Source organism: Nycticebus coucang, chromosome 12 (assembly GCF_027406575.1).
Source record: "Nycticebus coucang isolate mNycCou1 chromosome 12, mNycCou1.pri, whole genome shotgun sequence".
In the NCBI taxonomy this organism is placed as follows: Eukaryota; Metazoa; Chordata; class Mammalia; order Primates; family Lorisidae; genus Nycticebus; species Nycticebus coucang.
The window spans coordinates 34400869-34421757 of NC_069791.1; the positions used below are offsets into that span (position 1 = coordinate 34400869).

At 40.7% G+C, this 20889-nt stretch overlaps 1 non-coding gene across 1 annotated transcript; it reads left to right on the forward strand.

Annotated features, from left to right (window-relative positions):
* Nucleotides 1-12112: 12112 nt before the first annotated feature.
* On the forward strand, nt 12113-12219 carry LOC128562900 (U6 spliceosomal RNA). Its single transcript, XR_008373598.1, has one exon. It is a non-coding gene; the product is annotated as a U6 spliceosomal RNA (small nuclear RNA).
* The last annotated feature ends 8670 nt before the right edge of the window (nt 12220-20889 follow it).

Consider the following 20889-nt stretch of genomic DNA (forward strand, 5'->3'; position numbering starts at 1 on the left):
TCTGGGTTAAGAAATGTTTCCTGGGCTATGCCTCTGGTTTGTGGATGGGTAAAGTCAGTTGTCAGTTATTAGCATCGAATGTCAGAGAGCTATTGGGTTAAACGATGACAGATTCCAAATGGCCAGCGGCTGGTGGCATCGTCCGTCCTCACTCCTCCCTGGATTCTAAGTCCTCCCTCAATATTCTGAGTATGTGTGCTTGGGGGACAAGGAAGCAGGAGAGCCAGGCATGTCCTGGCTTGTTAGAAATGAGAAAGCCCAGCCTCCGCCATAGACCTACTGAGTCAGAATTCTAACAAGACCTCCGTCTGATTTACATGCATATTAAAGTCTGAAAAGTGCTTCTTTATCAAAACTGCAATCCATTTGGTCTTTTCTCACTACTTTCCAAATATTATGCCTTTCCAAATATTCTTCACCATTCTTTTTAAGTACATAATAGATAGAATTCAGATATTAGATTCAGGCTTTTCTACTAAAACATAAACTCAGGATTGAGGGAAGACAGCACAGAAGTGGGACTAATCATAAAGGAAGCCTCAAACATTCTCATTTCTTTATGTTAAACGTGCATTCAAATGGGGATTGTTCTAGTAAAAAATTATTGGCTAAACATAATACTTTTTAAAATTTTAGAATATTATGGGGGTACACATGCTTTGGTTACATAGTTTGCTTTTTTTATATTTTAAGTCAAAGTTGTACCCAAAAAGTGTGTGATGTACTCATCAGGTGTGAATTTACCCATCCCTTCTCTCTCCTCCCACCTACTTGAATTCCATTGAGATTTGCTTCTCTGTGTGTACATAAGTGTTTATCAACTAGTTCTGATTTAGAATTGAGTATGTGTGGTATTTGTTTTTCCATTCTTGCAATATTTCACTTAGGAGAATAGTCTCTAATTCCATCTAGGTTATTAGAAAAGATACTAGGTCACCATCTTTTTACGAGTAGTAGTCCAGTGTATACCACTTCTTATTGATCAACTCATGTATTGATGGGGACTAGGGTTGTTTCCACACCTTTGCATTTGTGAATTGTGCTGCTATAAACATTTGAGTGCAAGTGTCTTTTATATATATATATATGATGTCTTTTTTTCCTTTGGATAAATACCTAGAATTTATCCCCAAGTAGTGGGACTGCGGGATCAAATGGTAGGTCTACTGTTAGTTTTTTGAGGTATCTCCATACAACTTTCCATAGAGGTTGTACTAGTTTGCAGTCCTACCAACAGCGTATTATAATACTTATTAAATAATTATAATAATAAAATAATGTTTTTGAGGGAAATAGTAGAATTAGACATTATTAGACCCTGAATTTCTATAGTTTGTGCTTCTATTGATATCATAATCACTATCACATTGGGAAAGAATCATCGATGTAAATCTGTTGAAGATAAGTGATGCCACCATCTTAGGGAAGATTATTTAAGCCACTGCCTTCAGCATGTGAAAAGTTTAATAGAAAATGTTCATTCTTTTTTCTCATTGAAGTAAAGTGTCATCGGTAATCATTTCATCATGTGTGTCTGTGGCACAAAAGGACTGTATTTTTTTGGAGGGGGGATGTCAGTGCTATTAGCTCAAGTTACATTTAGAACTTGGAACAGCCGTCAGTGCTAATAGCTCAAACCTCTGCAAGCATATTATATTAGATGTGCTCAAAGTTTTATGAAAAGAACTATATAATAACAAGCAAATAGGCAAATTATAGTATTCAGATACTCCCAGAATTAAAAAAAAAAAGGTACCTGTATGCTAATCACTTTTAATTACTCCATAATTCTTTCCAATTCAGGCAGTCCGTGGGTTATGAATGAGATAGGTTCTGTAGGTTTGTTCTTACGTTGAATTCGTATGTGAGTTGGGATAGGTACATTTGTAACAGCCTCCATGCATAAGTGCACACCACAGGTGAGTCAGATGTTTGTAAAGTATTCTTATTTTAGACTTAAAGAAACGAAGGCCCAGGGGAATTTTAAAAAAGCTTATATGATTATGAAAGTAATAAACAATGGTGCTCAAGTTCAAAGTGAAGTTATGTGCTTCTCACAGACAGGCTCTTAACCAAGTCACGCAGCTCTTAACCACTTGACTTTTAGGGCGGTGGGAGAGGCAGCTGCTGACAGTGCTCCCGGGGTGCTCCTCCGCCCTGCCCTCCGCAGAAGTCCTTGCTACTGCTGGTTAATGGTCCAAGTCTGGATGAAGTCCCAGAGCAGCGTGATCCCAGGTCTCCAAAGGCCCTGTTTGTGTTGCCCGTAAGGAGTTTGTGTTCATTTGGTAATTCCTCACTATAGCTAAGGTCACTTTTCATCAGGTTCCATTTTTTCAGGACTTTTCTCTATTTTTGGTCTCTCTCATTACTTATTCTTCCTCTCCCTCGGTAGCCTTCTGTTCTTGTCATGAGCACACTCAAATCTCCCCATCCTGTAAAAGTAATCAGCCACCAGCAACCAAAATCATTTTCCCTTGACTCTGATTCTCTTTCTGTTAATCTGTTCACCAGTATCTCTTCGTCCTTGTCTACTTCTTGAAAAGTAGCTGCCTCACTCACTGCCTACAAGTCATTATTTTTCATTCGCTCTTGAGCTCGTTGCCATCTGGTTTTCTCTTCCTCCACGCTCTGAGTCTGATGTAACCATTCTCAACAAGTTTCATGATGCTGAGCTCCAGGGGCCTTCTTATTGGAGGGAGATGGAAATATACATGACATTTTATATCAAAAAAATAAAATGAAAGAGTACATAGTGACATTTGAGGAACACCCTCTCTGAGCTGTCTTTCTGCAGTGCTTTTTGTATTTTCTCCTCTGATCCTCCTAACTCTGTGAGCTTTTAAATCATCAATATTGTTATTATTTTACACCCAGGAAACAGATTTGGAGCATTCAGTTAAAATAAGGTAGGGGGTCTGACTTGAATCTAGTTCTGTCTGACTCAAAATCCCACGGTCTTTTATTACACAAGGAAAAAAGTAATGGTCAGATACAAAGAGAAAGAAAGATGGGAAAAGGGAGGAGAGAAAAAGAGAGAGAATGGAAAGAAAAAGAGGAGGAGGGAACTGGAAGAAAGTAGGGAGAAAAGGTTTGAATCCCCCAAAGTTCCTGTACAAGGAAGAAATTCAAATTGACCATTACATTAACCTCAGTGCTCCTATTATCTTCTAATTATGTTGTTTAGGAATATTTTCTTTCAGGACTGAAAGTAAAATATAGAAAAAGAAAAATAATACTAGTAACAAAATTAGTTATGTTCCAAAAATAGTACACTAAGGCTACCGCTTGGACATCCACTTGCTAATGCTGCCACCTTGCACAACTTGCTGAGGGTTTTGTTAATGCACAAGAAACTAGGATACAGGGCAGACAGCAAATGAACTTACTCATTTGTGTGTGCTATTTAAATTTTCTCAAAACTATTCAAATTCCTCTGGCCTACAAATCAGGACAAAATCTCCAGACAGATGGCTTGGTAATGAGTTTTTCACCTCTTCTGGCCGCCAGGCAATTTGGAAACTGCACTAGGCCAAGCCCCTGTCAACGCAGTTCGGCATTTCAACTTGAAGGCTGACACCAGGAAGTTGTCATCAGCAGCAGCTAATGCTTAGCAAGTATCAGGACAACAGGAAGGCAAAAATGTTCTGTTCTGATTACTGTAACTCCCTGACACGTCGAGGATGCAACTGAATTTCCATGTTGAGCTAGAGAAACTTAAACCTGCACTCCAGACGAATGTTCTTAGCTTGGACTCGATTATCTGATTATCTATAGGACATATTTTTACTTGTGTATCATGCAGGCAGCACAAAGTACTTGCACTCAAGACCAAGTGCTTGATCTTCCTTGAGAAAAACCTTCCTGTTCCAGAACTTCCTCCCTCCGTGAATGCTAGCATCATCCAACCAACTGGTGACCCAAACCTGGAACTCTCCCTAAATAGTCCCCTGTCCCCTCCCCCCACATCAATCACTAAGGTAATTCCACTTTCTTTCTTCTTTTTTTGAGACAGAGCCTGAAGCCGTTGCCCTGGATGGAATGTTGTGACATCACAGCTCACAGCAACCTCCCACTCCTGGGCTCAAGTGATTCTCCTGCCTCTGCCCCCCAAGTAGCTGGGACTACAGGCCCCTACCACAACACCTGGCTATTTTTTGGTTGCAGACATCATTGTTGTTTGGCGGCCAGGGCTGGATTTGAACCTGCCAGCTCAGGTGTATGTGGCTGCGCCTTAGCGGCTTGAGCCACAGGTGCCGAGCCATGATTCCACTTTCTTAACGTCTCCTGAATCTCCTCTACCCTTATGTCACCATCCTGATCTTCAGGCCACCATCCGTTCTGACTCTGACTCCTCACCCTTCTCTGCCCAGTCCATTTTTTTCCTACTGAAAACCCGCTTTCCACTGGCTGACGGATGAAGTCTGAACTCCTCCCTGTGGCTCAGAAGGCTGTTATCTCTCCCCCCAGCACCACAGCTTCGTCAATCATCCAGTCAGCAGGTACCTACGGAGTGCCTATTGTGGGCCAGACTTTGCTTTAGGCTCCGGAGACTGAGCAGTGAACAAACAGACACTGTCCTCACACTTCCATGCTACTGGAACAGACAGGCAGTAAACATGGAAACAGACAAAGGGTCAGTGTGGGTGCTGGGAAATATCCCGTTTGGTGTAAGGTGCCTCCTATAATTTCTCCCTATCCCCACCTAAATTAAACGAGATGTTTTGGACATGTGCTCTCTTATAATCACTCTGTTGCTACATTATGGCACCTTTATGTTGGTTCTTGTTTAATTGTTGACCTTCTATGTTGGATCGCTATAGATTGGATAAAGATAGCAATTCATTCTAGATACCGTCATCATATTCAAATGCCCGATTATTGCCTGGCATTCATCAGAGGCTTAACAAATATTTGTAAAATAAATGTTACTTCCCGGGCGGCGCCTGTGGCTCAGTGGATAGGGCACCGGCCCCATATACCAAGGGTGGCAGGTTCAAACCCAGCCCCGGCCAAACTGCAACCAAAAAAATAGCCAGGCGTTGTGGCGGGCGCCTGTAGTCCCAGCTACTCGGGAGGCTGAGACAAGAGAATCGCCTAGGCCCAGGAGTTGGAGGTTGCTGTGAGCTGTGTGAGGCCACAGCACTCTACTGAGGGCCATAAAGTGAGACTCTGTCTCTACAAAAAAAAAAAAAAAAACTTGCAAAGTTTGACCGAACCATGGAAGGCCTTTTCTACAGGAAAATAGGAAAGACACACTATCTTCCATCTTTGGTCTGTCTAGAAAAGAACATTGTGTCCACCTGTTCTCACCAAAAAGCCAAGAAAATCACAACAAGTCATATCAGCTTGCATGAAGTTTGAATTGGCTTTTACATGCTTAAAAAAATAAGTTTGTCCCACCCTTAAAACAAATATTGTGTTACATAGTTTTGACTATTTTGTTCTGTTATGGATGAAAGAAACTTCTGGGGAGACTTTGAATTCCAGTGCTTTATTATTATCTTCTCAAATTCTTACAAAATCCTATCTTTTTACTATGGTTGTTTGGAGTGTGTATCAAAGTTTCTGTAAGAAATATTAGCTTTAAAAAAAAAAAAACTTGCCACACACAACCTACAAAAATAGCTGTCTTAATTTCTCTTAAAGACGTCTAGTGGATTTTTAAAAATGAACGTGTTTGCCAGTATCCCAAGCTACATACCTATGGTTTGAAATCAGTTGCTTAGCTCCCAGATGAAAATAGTTGCAGACGGGATGCTGCACAGTGTGGTGGGAAAACTCTGAGCTTTGGGGTTAAAAGCCACTAGTCCAAGCTACTTCTCTCGGGGGTATAACGCAGCCCCTTTCCTGTTTACCCATATTGCCATCTCTCCTCAACTTCTCATTGAGAATTTACCTCTTGAAATCCTCAGTTCCAAAGCAAGCAAGAAGTTGGTGTGGGCTTCTTTGCTATTGCTAGATTCATCAGCTTACTGTTTGTAGAGACTCTTACTCATGTACAAACTTAAATCTGAAAATTCTTACTGCAAACAGAAATCCTTACACCTGCTTTTCAACTTTTTCAACAATTACAATGCACCTGTTTTTGTTTTAATTCTTTTTTTTTTTTTTTGCAGTTTTGGCCTGGGCCGGATTTGAACCCACCACCTCTGGTATATGGGGCCGGCTCCCTACTCCTTTGAGCCACAGGCACCGCCCTTGTTTTAGTTTTAATATCATGCAGCCCCCATCCCATTCCATAGCTTAAAACATGAATGAAAGAACAACTGGTCAGAACTACATGGCCTGGAAAAATGTCTGGGTAATGAATTCTGCAAATTGATGTGACCTTCACAGACTCTGAAGTCCCAACTGCAAGAAAAGAAAAGAAGAGAAAAGAAAAAAAGCACCCAAATCACAATTATCTGTGGCAACATGGAAAAGCCCATGGGGCATGCCACAGCAAAACTCAGAGCTTCCCAAACATGGAAACACAGAAAACAAAACATTCTTTCTTTATGGCAACTATTTGAATTTCTAATTTTCTGGGCCTTCCAGGTTTATTATGAAAACCAAATTCAGTTCCCCTAGGGGTGAGAAAGAACCACTTCCTGTTGCATAAACTTCTAGAATTATAATAGCCAATTTTTAAAAGCCCTAAAATTTGTTCCTTGGGTAGCATTATATTGTCCTCTTCTGGATTATGTAATTCTGCCATGGCCTTTCAAACACAGAAACATTTTACCCTTGACACAATTTGGAATTTGGAACTGCCTGTGAAAACATGAATAACTTCATTTTTCCATTTAAAAAGCCCCTAGACACAAATTGATAAATTCTCAAAGAACTTTACTGCAGATTTCACAGGCTAGTATTTCAATTGCCAGGACCTATATTCAAAGTGTCTGAATTGCCAGAAAAAATCCAGCTGTCGGTCTCTGTCTCAGGCAATCTGTACACTGTCTTTTAGACCAGCAGTTCTCAACCTGTGGGTCGGGACCCACAGGAGCTGTATGGGCTGCGACATTAGGAAGGGCTGCGACATTAGGAAAGTTGAGAACCACTGTTTTAGACTGTGAAGACTGCAAATTGGGCTGAGGGGTGGATCTAAGTCACAGAAATCAAATACAGTATTGGAAAGACATCTGCCCAAAGTCAAAAACATTAAGTTCCAAATGTTGATGCTAATTCAGGATATCAGAAGTTCTAAATTACTCTTTAGTTTGAGAGGCTCCCTTCCTTCTCCCACCAAAAAGTCTCCGGATCTACCATCCACAAGTGTTCTCCCAACTTTTGATTCTATTCTTGCTAAACGTTCTCATGTCTTGTTTTAGGTATTATTTAAAGTAATGTGGTGGCCTAGAAATTGGCCTTCTGGGGTGATTTCATGGACTTGTTGATGGAGAAGGTCTCATGAGGTCAGAGTGGCTCTGACAGAGACAGTCTCTGACATTTTCGGAAGCTAAATTGAATTCTTGGCACAATTGGGCAGCATGAGCTGCTAGCCTTGCTACTCACCCCTTAGTGGCATCAGTTCTGCTGTAATTTCTGCCCTGATGATTTGATACAATAAAGCGGACCATATTTTAGTTGTGTGATACAGCGTGTTTCACAAATAATAAAGGATTTTGTTTCCAAAAATGTGCAAAGCATCTTTGGCCTTTCTCCGTCTCCTTTATCATTAGGCTCTATGTTCGGACGCGCGTATGTCTAACACTCTCTCGGGTTAGCTCAGATTTTGAGAGGCTGGCTGAGTAGGGATAACTTTGGGTTCCATGTAGTTCCCTATGCACCGCCTCTAACTCCAGCCTTTTCTCCCCACTGGGCAACCCCGAGGGCAGTGATTTTTCAAACAGTGTGTTGTGAGAGGATCACAGGTGTGCCACAAAAAATTTATACAGATCATTAATTATTTTCAAAAGAACTTTACAGCACAGTAGGTATATTCTTTTTTTTACTCATTTTTTTGTGGTCAACATAATATAAGTATGCCTCGGAAGTTTAACTATAGCTTCAATGTGCTGTGAGATAAAAAATGGTTGAAAAATACTGCCTGGTGTGTTAGGTTAATTTTGTGAGAAACTGTCTTAGATTTTATGTAATGTTCTAAACAAAACCAATCAGTCGCTTACATTCTCTCATTTCATCAACTATTTTCTGAGTATACTTACCTTCTGGGAGTCTTGTATATGTAATGTTTTGATTACTCCTCACAATTCCTACCTTGCAAGTGAAAAAATTTATCTAGAGAGTTTAAGTAACTTGTCTGAGATCATGCAACGAATAAATGGCATACCAGGCTGTGAATTCACCACGGCGACTCTGTCCCTAGGTACCTGTGATCACTTTGAGAGGCTGTGATCATTCACAGTCGGGGCGTGTGTCTACTGAGCCAGTGGAACCAGCAATGTAACATGGTGCTCTGGAGGGCCTGCTCTGTGCTTTCTCCCTGGCATGGGACTCCGGGAGTGCTGATGATGTACAAATGCAATCCGTAAGGTACTAAAGTAATCTTTCCATTTCAGAAAACATATCCAACTTCCAACCATATTAATGATATCAAATATCAATGGTCTGTTATTCCATAGCTCTCCAGGGAATTATAACCAGCACCTAAATGCATACATTTCCTGATTTAGATTTAACGATCTTCCTTCTAGCTTCTTATTGCCAGCTACTTTATTAAGCATAATGAATGGCTTCTCTTAAGACGATTATTTTTTTAAGATGCATGTAACATTAAGACTTTCTCTTCTTGCAGTTGCAGCTGTGATTTTAATTGGATTCATGCCCCGGTGATCCAAACCTCAGGGTCTCCTAATGAAAATCGTGGAACTGTTTCAGTAGAAAGAGACCTTAGACATGAACGAGTCCCAAAGTCTTAAACTGACAGCTCCTAGCCCAAAGCTGGCCCCAAATGTAAATTGTTTGTTCTCCATGGTAACCACCCAACATGAGTTATTACAGTTTTCTGAATTGACTGCCAATTTTTTTAAAAGGTTGTAGTGTGAATAAAATGTCTGTCTATTGTGTTGGGCTTATCTTGAAAATTTGGAATATTAGGCAGCCCTGGGCCTGAATTCCTGCACAGGAACAACCAGCCAGAGTGGATGGAGCTGAGCTTCCCAGCATGACTGCATCCTCTCCTTCCCTTATGGTTGGCAATATCGTAGACAATGGCCTGGTGATATTGATGCTGCGTTTGTATTATTATTTTCTTTTAGTAGAGTTAGGAATGAAGAAAAATATTTCTGACTCTATCAACAATGGGAAAACAAAATATAATCTGAGAGGGCTTCCTTTTTTTTTTTTTTTTTTGAGACAGAGCCTCAAGCTGTCACTCTGGGTAGACTGCTATGGCATCACAGCTCACAGCAATCTCCAACTCCTGGGCTCAAGCTATTCTCCTGCCTCCACATCCCTAGTAGCTGGGACTACAAGTGCCCGCCACATCGCCTGGCTATTTTTGGATTGCAGCCGTCATTGTTGTTTGGTGGGCCCAGGCTGATTCAAACCCGCCAGCTCAGGTGTATGAGGCTGGTGCCTTAGCCACTTGAGCCACAGGCGCCGAGCCTGGGGCTTCCTGTTTAAAAAGGTAGAAGAGCGCTTGGGCTGCTTCCATGACTGGGGCAGGAATAAACATTCTGGTGCAAATGTCTTTGTTGTAAAATGATTTTTGATCATCTGGGTAAATACCTAGTAGAGGGATTACAGGATCAAACAGTAGGTCTACTTTTAGTTCCTCATAAATGCATTAATGTACTCAGTTATAATTTAATAAAGAAAAAATAAATAAAAAGAAAAGAATAAGTGTCTTTGTTGAAGTGAAGAATGTGTCTTTTTAGTTCATAATGCAAATAAGTGTCTTAGCTTCAAGTCCATTTATGTTATTTGCTCAGCCCTGTGAGCTTTTGAGACCCACGATGCAGTCCTAGTTTGGAGATCTGAGTACAGATATCAGAAGAGGTTAAATGGCCTCCTCAGGATGATACTTTAACTCCATAACTAGAGTGAAGATTTCCTCATCGTTTAGTATAGTGTTTGGCATGTAGCAGATAACAGATATTTGTTGAATGAATTTGTGGGCTGAAATCTAAAAAAAAAAAAAATTATGTTAATGTCAGGAAATGTTTTAAGAAAAAGAAGATATGGCCAGGCGCAGTGGCTCACACCTGTAATCTTAGCACTCTGAGAGGCCAAGGTGAAAGGCTTGCTTGAGGTCATCCGTTCAAGACCAGCCTAAGCAAAGTGAAACCCCATTTCTACTAAAAATAGAGATGGGCGTGGTGGTGCGGGTGCCTGTAGTCCCAGCTACTTGGGCAGCTGAGGCAGGAGGAGTTCTTGAGCCCAAGGGTTTGAAGTTACTGTGAGCCAGGCTGAGGCCACAGCACTCTAGCCCAGGCAACAGAATGAGATCCTGTTTCAAAAAAAAAATATATATATATATATTAAGACACAGTATTTAAAATGTATATAAATTAAAATGGGCTTAAGTATTAAATAGTGTAAGCATTATTATTATTATTTTTTTTTGAGACAGAGCCTCAAGCTGTCACCCTGGGTAGAGTGCCGTGACATCAAAGCTCACAGTAACCTCCAACTCCTGGGCTGAAGCGATTCTCCTGCCTCTGTTTCCCAAGTAACTGGGACTATTGCGCCCACCACAACGCCCAGCTATGTTTTGGTTGCAGCCGTCATTGTTGTTTGGCTGGATTCAAACTCGCCAGCTCAGGTATATGTGGCTGGCACCTTAGCTACTTGAGCCACAGGCGCCAAGCCAGTGTAAGCATTATTCTATCTGGATTCTGGAGTCAGCTAACTCTTTCCTCTTAGAAGGTATGTAACCATGAGGGCCTTTTTACCATTTTCCATGTTTTTCAGGTATCTATTTTATCCAAATTATGCAGAATTGTGCTAGAATACACACACACACACACACACACACACACACACATTTTCCTTCCCTACCCCCTTCCCCAAAATATATTTCAATTAAAATATTAAGCTGGGAAAAAAGTTTTGAGAAAATGCTTTCTCTTGTGTGCTCACACATACGTATAAGCTCAGAAAAATAGTTGGCCTACAACATTTAATTTAATTTATTTTATTTTTTGAGACAGAGTCTCACTTGGTCACCTTGGGTAGAGGCCATGGAGTCATAGTTCACAGCAACCTCAAACTCGGGCACAAGTGATCCTCTTTCCTTAGCCTCTTGAGTAGCTGGGACTACAGGTGGCCAATTAAGACTGGCTAGTTTTTTTTTTTTTTTCCTATTTTTAGTAGAGATGGAGTCTGGCTCTTGCTCAGGTAGGTCTCAAAATCGTAAGCTCAAGCAATCCATCCAGGTTGGCCTCAAAATCTGGTTTTCATCATTCATGTTTTTCAAGGTCACATCTTCTTTGTCTTCTTTTATTGATAGATTATAGGACATAAATATTTCTTTCTTTTTTTTTTTTTTTTGAGACAGAGTCTCACTATGTCACCCTCAGTAGAGTGCTTGGGCATCACAGCTCACAGTAACCTCAAACTCTTGGGCTTAAGCGATTCTCTTGCCTCTGCCTCCCAAGTAGCTGGGACTACAGGCTTCCGCCACAACACCTGGCTATATTTTTGGTGGTTATTGCAGTTGTCATTGTTGTTTAGCTGGCCTAGGCTGGGTTCGAACCTGTGCTGTACGTAACCACTGTGCTATGGGCACTGAGCCAAGACATAAATATTTCTAAGGGTAAATGAAATGTTTCCCTCCTACACATAAACACTAGCTGAATAAGATAAATTATAAAATAAAGACATAGGAAAGAGAGGTTTCTGTTGTATTGCATTTTTTCCCCAATCCAAATTAATTACGGAGGCCAATTAAGGTACAAGTTTCTTGAGAGGTTGTAGGTTAATTCTTTACCTTCTGAGACCACCCAAGACACCAATCCAAACACTTTTCCAGGTCCACTGGGCACAGTTCTACATCGGTAAGGGATTTAGAGGAGCTTCTAAAGAAGTTGCTAGAATATAGTGTAAATTCTCAATATTTTACATTACCCTCCAAATATTATTTTGTCTTCTGTGATTATTATTATTTTCCTTCAGAGAAAAATATTCCACATTAACAACCATACTTAAAAACTCCCTGACAATCGTGCACGCTTCGGCAGCACTTACACTAAAATTGGAACAGTATGGAGAAGATTAGCGTGGCCCCTGCCCAAGGATGACATGCACATTCGTGAAACGGTCCATATTTTTTTTAATTTTGAGATCCTTCTAGATCAGTTAATGTGTCAAAGTTGTCAGGACTCTCCTGAACCGTAAGCATACTTCTTAAACCTCTACCCTTTTCCCTTCAAAACCAAACGAAACCTCACTGACAATCTCTCACCATTGTCAGGAAGTTACTGCTCATGCTTATCCCAGATAAGGCACGAGCACATTTACAACCATTTCCTCTCTTTAAACAGAGGTCAGGTTAAACAGAAAACAACTGATCACCATTCTCACTACGAAGCGATTTCTTTCCTTTGAATACTTTCACCTCAATATTCTTTCCCATAGTTAATGATCTGGGATTTTTAAAAGACATTTCAGAGATAAAGTCTGTGTAAAGTCACAGGGATCCAGAGAAAAATACAGATGGTGACAAGGATCCCATTGGGGCATTATCCTGGGCATGTCTAGAGGGCCTAAACCCTGCTGTGTTCTCCTGAGTAAATACCACAGATTTGGTCCACTCCTGCTTCCCCACCGTGGAAAGGGCCAAAGGCACTGATAACCTTGGAGGAGAGACACTCTGCAACAGAGATGCTGAGTGTGTTATTCACGCATTCCCTCTTGAGGCAGCACATAATATTAAGAGCGCAGGGGTGGATCAGCCACTCTGGCTTACATCCCTCTTGAACTACTAGTTTACACTTGACCAAGTTACTTAACTTCTCTAAGCCTCTCTCTCCTCGTCTGTAACATGGCAATGATAATACTAGCTACACCTGCTGGCTTAAGCTGGTCTCCTGGGAAATGGACCCTGAGAAGGGTATTTGCATGCAAGGGGTTTATTGTGGGTTCTCTGGTATCCACAGAAGAGTTGGCTGGGTGGAGGAGGAGATGGAATTATAATGCAGTCTCCACAAAGGCCTCAGCCATCCCACCTGGAGCCAGAGTAAGAGAGTCCTTCAGAGTGACTCACCTGAGACCCAGGGGCAGGGCATTTACACCTTTGCTTCAGCCAATTAGGAAGGAAGCATGACCTTGGAGAACAGCTGAGGCCAATTCTTGACTGGTAAGGCAGCTAATGACCCTGCTTGATGCTGGGGAATGAGATGTCAGCCCGTTGGAGGAGCGCGGAACAGCCTGCTATGCGCCTGCTGCAACCGCCTGTGAGGACTGCATAAGGTGATCCATGAACACTTTACACAGTGCCTGGCACTCAATTTGCTATAAATGTTATCTAATAGATTCTTCCAAGTGTTCACTATTTGCAGAAACTAGAAGAGGCACTGAGGACCCTTAGGAAAGTGCTGGAGTCAATAATGAATGAACACATCCTGGAGCTATCACAGGTGAATGGGGAAGATGCAAACAGTGGCCATGGTCAGTCTGCCCTCCTGGGTACTACATGGGCTCTTTGCAATATTTTCTAATTACCAAATGGATGCCAGATATTTTCTGTAGCTTTGGAAGCGATTTAATGAAAAAAAAAAAAAGTGTGTTCCTGCCCTTAAGCATTTTGTGGTCTCATTAGAGAGTTAAGTATTATGTGCCTGAGCGAGAACTCAATAATAGGATGACATACGAATAGGGTTAGGAAGTATCAAAAGGTGTGGTGAGGACCCTAAATGGTGCTGGGGGTCTAGCCAGGAGAGAGGGGGCCGTGCTGGAGTGGTCAGGAAGGCTTTGTGGAGGAAGGGGTTTGACCTGGGTACAGACAGTCAGACACATGGGCTTTGGGCAAGTGGAGGGAAGGGAGGGTGTCCAGGATGAAGCAGAGTGAGAGCCCTGGCTGCCCAGGCCTGCTGTGGCAAGGGTGTCTGCCAGACAGCAGTGGAGGTCTCAGCGTTGACATTCACTGTGGAATGGGCCTTTGTGAATTGCTGGAATCAGATTACTTCTGTGACAGGTTGGGGCATTTATGCCTGATTCTACCAGAACTCTAGGATTTTTGAGTGACAAGGATGAGACCCTAAAAACAGGGAAATTGATTTGTTGGTATTGAAGAAAATGAACAATCAAGGGAAACCAGCATTTACAGAGTGCCCCCCAGGTAATCTTCTCAATGTCTCTGACTAGTTTTACTAAGTAACCCAGTAAACATTTCTAAATGATTTAATTCTAGCTAATTCTAATAGCCACAGCTGGGACAAGCAATTGGAATTGGACACCAGGAGATCAGATGTTTTGTGAAGCAGTTTTAGCAGAAAGTTGCTTTGCACGCAGAAAAAAGAGCACAGGGATTCAGATGAATAAGGCTCAAATTGTGGTTCCACCATTCACCTGACATATGACCTTGGATAAGCTCCATCACTTCCCTACGCCTTTATGTTTCTATCTGTCAAATTAAATCAATACTTCCCACCTTACAGGTTTGTGTGGACAAAATGATTGTAATATTCTATATATTGAAGTTGCTTGGTAAACTTCTACATCTTCAGTAAATGAAGCTATTGTTATCAATAGTATTATTATGCCCATATTAAGAGCTCTCTCCACTCACTCTCCCCTCCTTAAACTTGTATTTTGGATTTGTCTCTGGTTGTCTGGGAATTCACAGGGCTTAAAATAAAATACAGTATTGAAATTCCCCTCGTAAGGCCTAATTGTAGACTTCACCTTGCCTTCTCTTAAAAGCATCAGGAGGAACAAGGCTGAAGTGAACTTGTAGCATCTCTTAGTAGATGGAAGTGCCTTGATGAGAGGGCCCTGGTAGGAGGTGTCACCCTTCATTCTTTAAATGTCAAGTCCATAGTCATTATTCCACCTTGACAGATCTGATTCCTTCAGGTCTTGCAGTATTTTCTAGAGCAGCCCATTCTACCCTCAGCATCTCCGATGAGAATTCACCCCAAATGTCTTCGCTCAGACTGGTCCTTCTTTTTCACCTTCTTATTGCCATGCCCTGGAAAGGAGTAGAGCCTGGTGGCCAGGGGAAGACCTACAGGTCAGGAGCTGTGGCTATTAGAATCAGCTAGAGTTCAATCATTTAAAAAGTCCTCGGTTCTAGTTGCAAATAGTCACATTTCAAATGCTCAGTGGTAGGGCTGCTGCACGGGCAGGATGGATAGAGGACATTTTGCCCCTCATAGAACATTTCAGCATCACAGTGCTGCCTTGTGAACAGCACTGCTCTCGAGTCAAACTGAGTGGATTCAAATCTTCAACACAAACTGACTTTGAGCAAGTAATTCAATCTTTCTGTGTGTTGGTTTTATCGTCTATAAAATACGGTTATAAGTATCAACTTACTGAGGTCACTTGTGAGAATTAGATGAGTTAATACATGAAATATATTTAGATTGATCCCTGGGGCGGGTATTTTCTCAATAACTATTAGCAAAGGCTACTCATTGAAATCTTGATAAATTACTTACTTCAGAAAGAAAATAAACTATACATACAGGGGAGGGGCGGTGGCTGAGAGTAATTGCCCATTGTCTGTACTTCCAAGGTCTGTATATGTTGCCATGGACTTCAGCATTTGATATTGTAATTGTCTGTGTCTGTTTTTTTTTTTTCCCAACCAGACTCAACACTTTGGGAATTCAAGAAGTAGAGACTTTTTCCTTTTCACCCCACTAGGATCTACCATGGTTAGCCCTCAAGAAGTGCTTATTTTTCCAGCACAGTTGAACTAACTGAAGTGCTGAAGATCAGACAGTTTCTTATTTATTAATATTTTCATGGGAATAGTAGGATTGGAATTTTGTTAATTTCACTATATATTTTTGAATCAGATGGAGCTTTAGACTGATGATTGAGAATAATGGGGAAAAGCATTTGACATTGGGAATGGCTGGATGATCACAGATGGCTGGATGATCACAGATGAACGAAGAGAGAGGAGAGAAACCTAATTGGTCAGCTCCGTAGGAGAAAGGTAAAGACAAATGTTCTCTACTTGGACCTTTTGCCACGGGCAGGTCCTAAAGCTCTGTGTGTAATTATCTTGGCTGGAATTCCTGGTCTAGGGTAAACAGAAATCTGAGTGTGTCAACAAATTTAACAGAGTAGGTAGCGATGTGAAAGCAAAATTGTAATATGCAATAGCATATTGTGATGGAAAGCTTCAGCCATGATGGAAGGGATAAAGCGGAAAACGTGGGAGGGAAAGCGTACAGTTCCAGAGACCAGACTATGGGCTTGGGAAGCCAATGTGAAAAATAAAACAAGAAATACGATAAAGCAAAGGGAATTTTATTATCCAAGAAACTACATCTGTTTAGATCAACCCCTTGAATGTAAACATCAATTTAAATGCAGTTGAGATTAAGCCATCATTTTACACGAGCCAAGTGTCAGGAGGAGGACCAACAGTGACATTGAAAAGGCCTCAGGATTTGTGCCATCAGCATAAAAGTGGCAGTTACAATTAGAAGCAGGAGTGAAATGACTAAGATGTATAAAAGCAAGAAACGAACAGATGGCCAAGGCATTCAGCTTGCTAGGGTGCTAAAACTGGGTATATTTTACATTTCTTTCCAAGATAACAAATATTAGGACATTAAAATGCATGAAACGTAGTGTGTATCCATCTTGTCATGTTTCTATCACCAAGGTAGAAAAAGCCCAGACTGCAGGGAACGTATACAGAGGCACCAAATGCTGAGTCAGTGCACATCAGGACGGTCAGCTGGAGCTCTGCTTTCTCTCCTTTTAAACTTTACTACATATATTTTTTGTTTTTACTTATTATGGGCATGTCATAGTTGTATATCTTTTTTTTTTGAGACAGAGTCTACGTCGCCCTGGTTAGAGTGCTATGGAATCACAGCTCAGAACAACCTCAAACTTTTGGGCTTAAACGATTCTCTTGCCTCAGCCTTTCAAGTAGCTGGGACTACAGGCGCCCACCCAATGCCCAGCTATTTTTTGGTTGTAGTTGTCATTGTTGTTTGGCAGGCCCAGGCCAGGTTCAAACCCACCAGCTGTAGTGTATGTGGCTAGTGCCCTAATTAGTTGTGTACCTTTATAGGGAACATGTGATGTTTTGATGCAGGCATATACTGTGAATTATTCAAATCAGGACAAGGAGCTCTGTTTTCTAAACAGGAGCCCAGTTGATTGTATCCTAAGCACCCCTGTGTTTGGATAGCCCTGTGTGGCTACCCACTTCCAGAAAGACTATGAATACCATGAGTTTGCTGGATGACACTTTGTTTAAAGAGGGCGGTAACTCCTGATGCATTCACTGTATGCATGGAAGGTCTTTTTATTGGACTTTAGTATGTCATCTACGCTAAGCAATCATTAATACAAGGGAGGTTCACTATGATCAGTGATCAGTGGAGTATAGATCATCCTGGACTGTCATTATGAGGCCTGCTTTTCATACATTTTCTGTTGAACCTGGAGCTTTCTGCAGACCTAACTGAGGCCATGTGGTGATCACAAGGTTTTTACTGGTTCCCAAACTTCTTAATTAAAGGAAGAGAAGTATGTTTAGAATCAGTGACCTCTTCAGAACTTCTTTGTTCAAGCTCAACCCACGTCTAGGGTCCTAACAACCAAATTGTGATTCTGATTCCCTAAAGAAAAATATGTCAAGCTTTTTTTTTCATGATTGTCAAGTTTTAGGCTAAGAGATTCTCTTCTCTGTCTTCAGAGTACATAGCAATGCATGTACAAATTCTGAAAGTGAAGAGAAATTGCTAAATTGCTTCTTCTCCTCTTTTCACTTTTACCTGAACCAAAATTATACTATATTTATTTATTCAGTCACATATGAGTGCCTCCTAGGGGTGCTAGGTACTGGCCATGAAGTAGGGATAAAATGGTCTCATCCTTTGTTTAAAAAGATTGACTTTCTCACAGCCTGTCCATCCACTCCAACTCCTCTGGACATATCTAAATGCAGTGGGGAAAAACATTCAAACCTGACATCGATAGATGCTGTAGCTGTACTTAGAAATACCTGCAAGAGTGTGTGGCCTTCCTCTATTTCTATCTCCTCCTCTGCTCCAAGTTACATTCTGGAAAATACTATACATAAAAAAGGAGTGTCTGGGAATAACAGTATCTTGCTTTCCGGCCTTGGGGTCATTGAGAGAAGAGCATTTAGCTTCCTTCCAGTACCATATAAACATCTGGAATCTTTGGCCAAAGGGAAGGAAATAAAATTGTGTGTATATTGTATGATTATTTTATAAAGGTACACGTGGATGTGAAGGCCATCTGGCTGGTACATCTGTCAACCCATTGATTGCCATGCTGATTCTACTGATTTGGCTGGTTAGGGGAGTGTCACCTTCCTACTGAGCCTTGAACTAGGGATAAAATGTTCTCATCCTTTGTTTAAAAAGAGATTGACTTTCTCACAGCCTGTGTTCATTAACTCTGATTCCTTTTGACATATCTAAATGCAGTGGATAAAAACATTCAAACCTAACATCGTTCCACATGAGTCCCTCCCACAGCTGGGTGGTCGGTCAAAGAGCCCTGACAGAGGAAGACCATTACTCAGTCAAGGATAGAGAAGTAACTGTGCTCCCCTGCTACAACCTCCACATGAGATACATGTGTAAGCAAATTAATATATTTTATTATGTATATACAATTCATCTATGTACAAACACAATAGAAAATTACATATACATTTTTTAAATATGATTAAGGCAACCCTCACTGCCTTACTGTAACCATGGACTTAAGGAAGTATAGTGTGTGTGTGTGTGTGTGTCGGGGCAAGGATGGAGGCTAGGGGAGGATAGAGAAACCATGAGAAGGAATGCAGAGCCCAGAAACACAGAATTCCTTAGTGTTTGCTATTGTATTTATTGAAGAGCTAAGGACAATAACAGTAATCACGACCAGTAGTGCTGGCATCAGAAAGGAGAAGATGAAAAGAGATGCGGAGGTGGGGGCGCCTGTAGCTCAATGGAGTAGGGCATTGGCCCAATATGCCAAAGGAGGTGGCAGGTTCAAACCCAGCCCCGGCCAAAAAAAAATAAAAAAGAAAAGAGGTGAGGATTAGAAGATGGATCAGAGAAAGATGGTACCAACAACATCTGAATAGCATATCCTGTATAATACTAGGTATTTATATATAGTATATATACACATATACACATCGATGATATATACAAAAATTATGTGCCAATAGTAAACAAAAATCTCCCACATTCCCAAAGTTTAGAAACTGTTAACTCTGTAGCAGCGGAGTTAAAACACCTTTATTTATAAACGACATATCAAAAGCAATTTTAAAAAGCTATCTATTTGAAATCTGCTGTAAAGAATGAGTATATTTTAAAACTGATGAAATATGGATATCATTTGCAGCCATCCCCTGCTGTTGATTACATGATTTTTTAAAAGCCAATAATGAGTTCAATATTCATCTAAAATATTCTGATGGAATGAAGAGATAAACAAATCTGCTATTAGAAGATGAAAGGAACATGTATATGAAAAATCATCAGAGTGTACTTTAGAGAATTACACAAACGCTTGAGGAAAATTATGTAAATATCATTTTTTTTAGAATATAAAAAGTTCCAAAAGTGGTATATTATTATGTCATAAATATGTATCATCCTAAAAGTAATGCTGAAGGCATTAAGCATTTTTCTTTAGGATAAACACTAATGAAAATAGAAAACATTTTTAAAGTACCTTGATTGCTAAGTGTTCACATCAGCTACAACTATTACAGTAAAAAATAAACATAGATGTTTAGGCAGAGAAGGTCCTTGAAGTATGACTTTTCCTCAGAGCACATGGCCTAAGGATTAGATATTTCAAATATAGAAATAATTTCAAAGGCTCAAAACTAAGACCTACGAACGTGAACAATAGAATCTATTTTCCAGGGTATTTTATAAATGTAAATTCTTTCACTAGCTCTGTGGTTGCTCTTGTTCTCGTAATTGTTGCCTCATGGGATTAGTCAGAACACAAATAGGGAACAAGGACCCCACAGGGCTTGGGCTCTAGAGTACTGTACACCTACTAATGCTAGGAACTGGAGATTTTTATCACAAATAAATAGCTAACATTGAATGCTTATTGTATGAAAAATAAATAGCTCTTACTATAGGCCAAGAATTGTAAAAAATAGTTCTCATTCATTTAAAAATTTAATCTTCCTAAAACACTATAACTATGAGAAGTTATAATTATTATCCCCATGTTGCAAAGAAATTAAGACTGAGAGCAATTTTAGTTAATTTGCTCAAAGTTGGGTGACCAGAAAATGGGAAATCTGGACTAGAGCTTAGGAAACTGTGCCTTTAACCACTGCTCTGTACAGCCAACCATTTTAAGCACACCTATAACTCGATGTGATTAATCTCATCTCAGGAAGTTAGAGAACTGTAAAATAACTTGTCCAAGGTTATTTCGCAGATGAAGTGTCAGGGCAGGATTTAAACCTGAGTCTAACTTCAAAACAATCCTCTACCAAGCTTTGCTGTCTTTCATCTGAGATGTTGCCAAATATTTGTGCCACATACTGGCACCTGCAGTTTATTAGACTGTTGACATCTAGTCAAGGATCTTCATGGAGTGCTAATGCAGTGTGGGGTGGGGTGGGGGCAGAGAAATACTCCAGCATAAAACAGGTGCTCCATGCAGAGTCAAGAGTCTGTTAACTTTGTGCTATGGTGACCCCTCATAGGGTGTACATGTATACCACACAGAGCCGATCACAATATCTCAAAATGAGTCAACATGAGTGAATAGCCAGAAACATGGGTAATAGCTTGAAAAGTC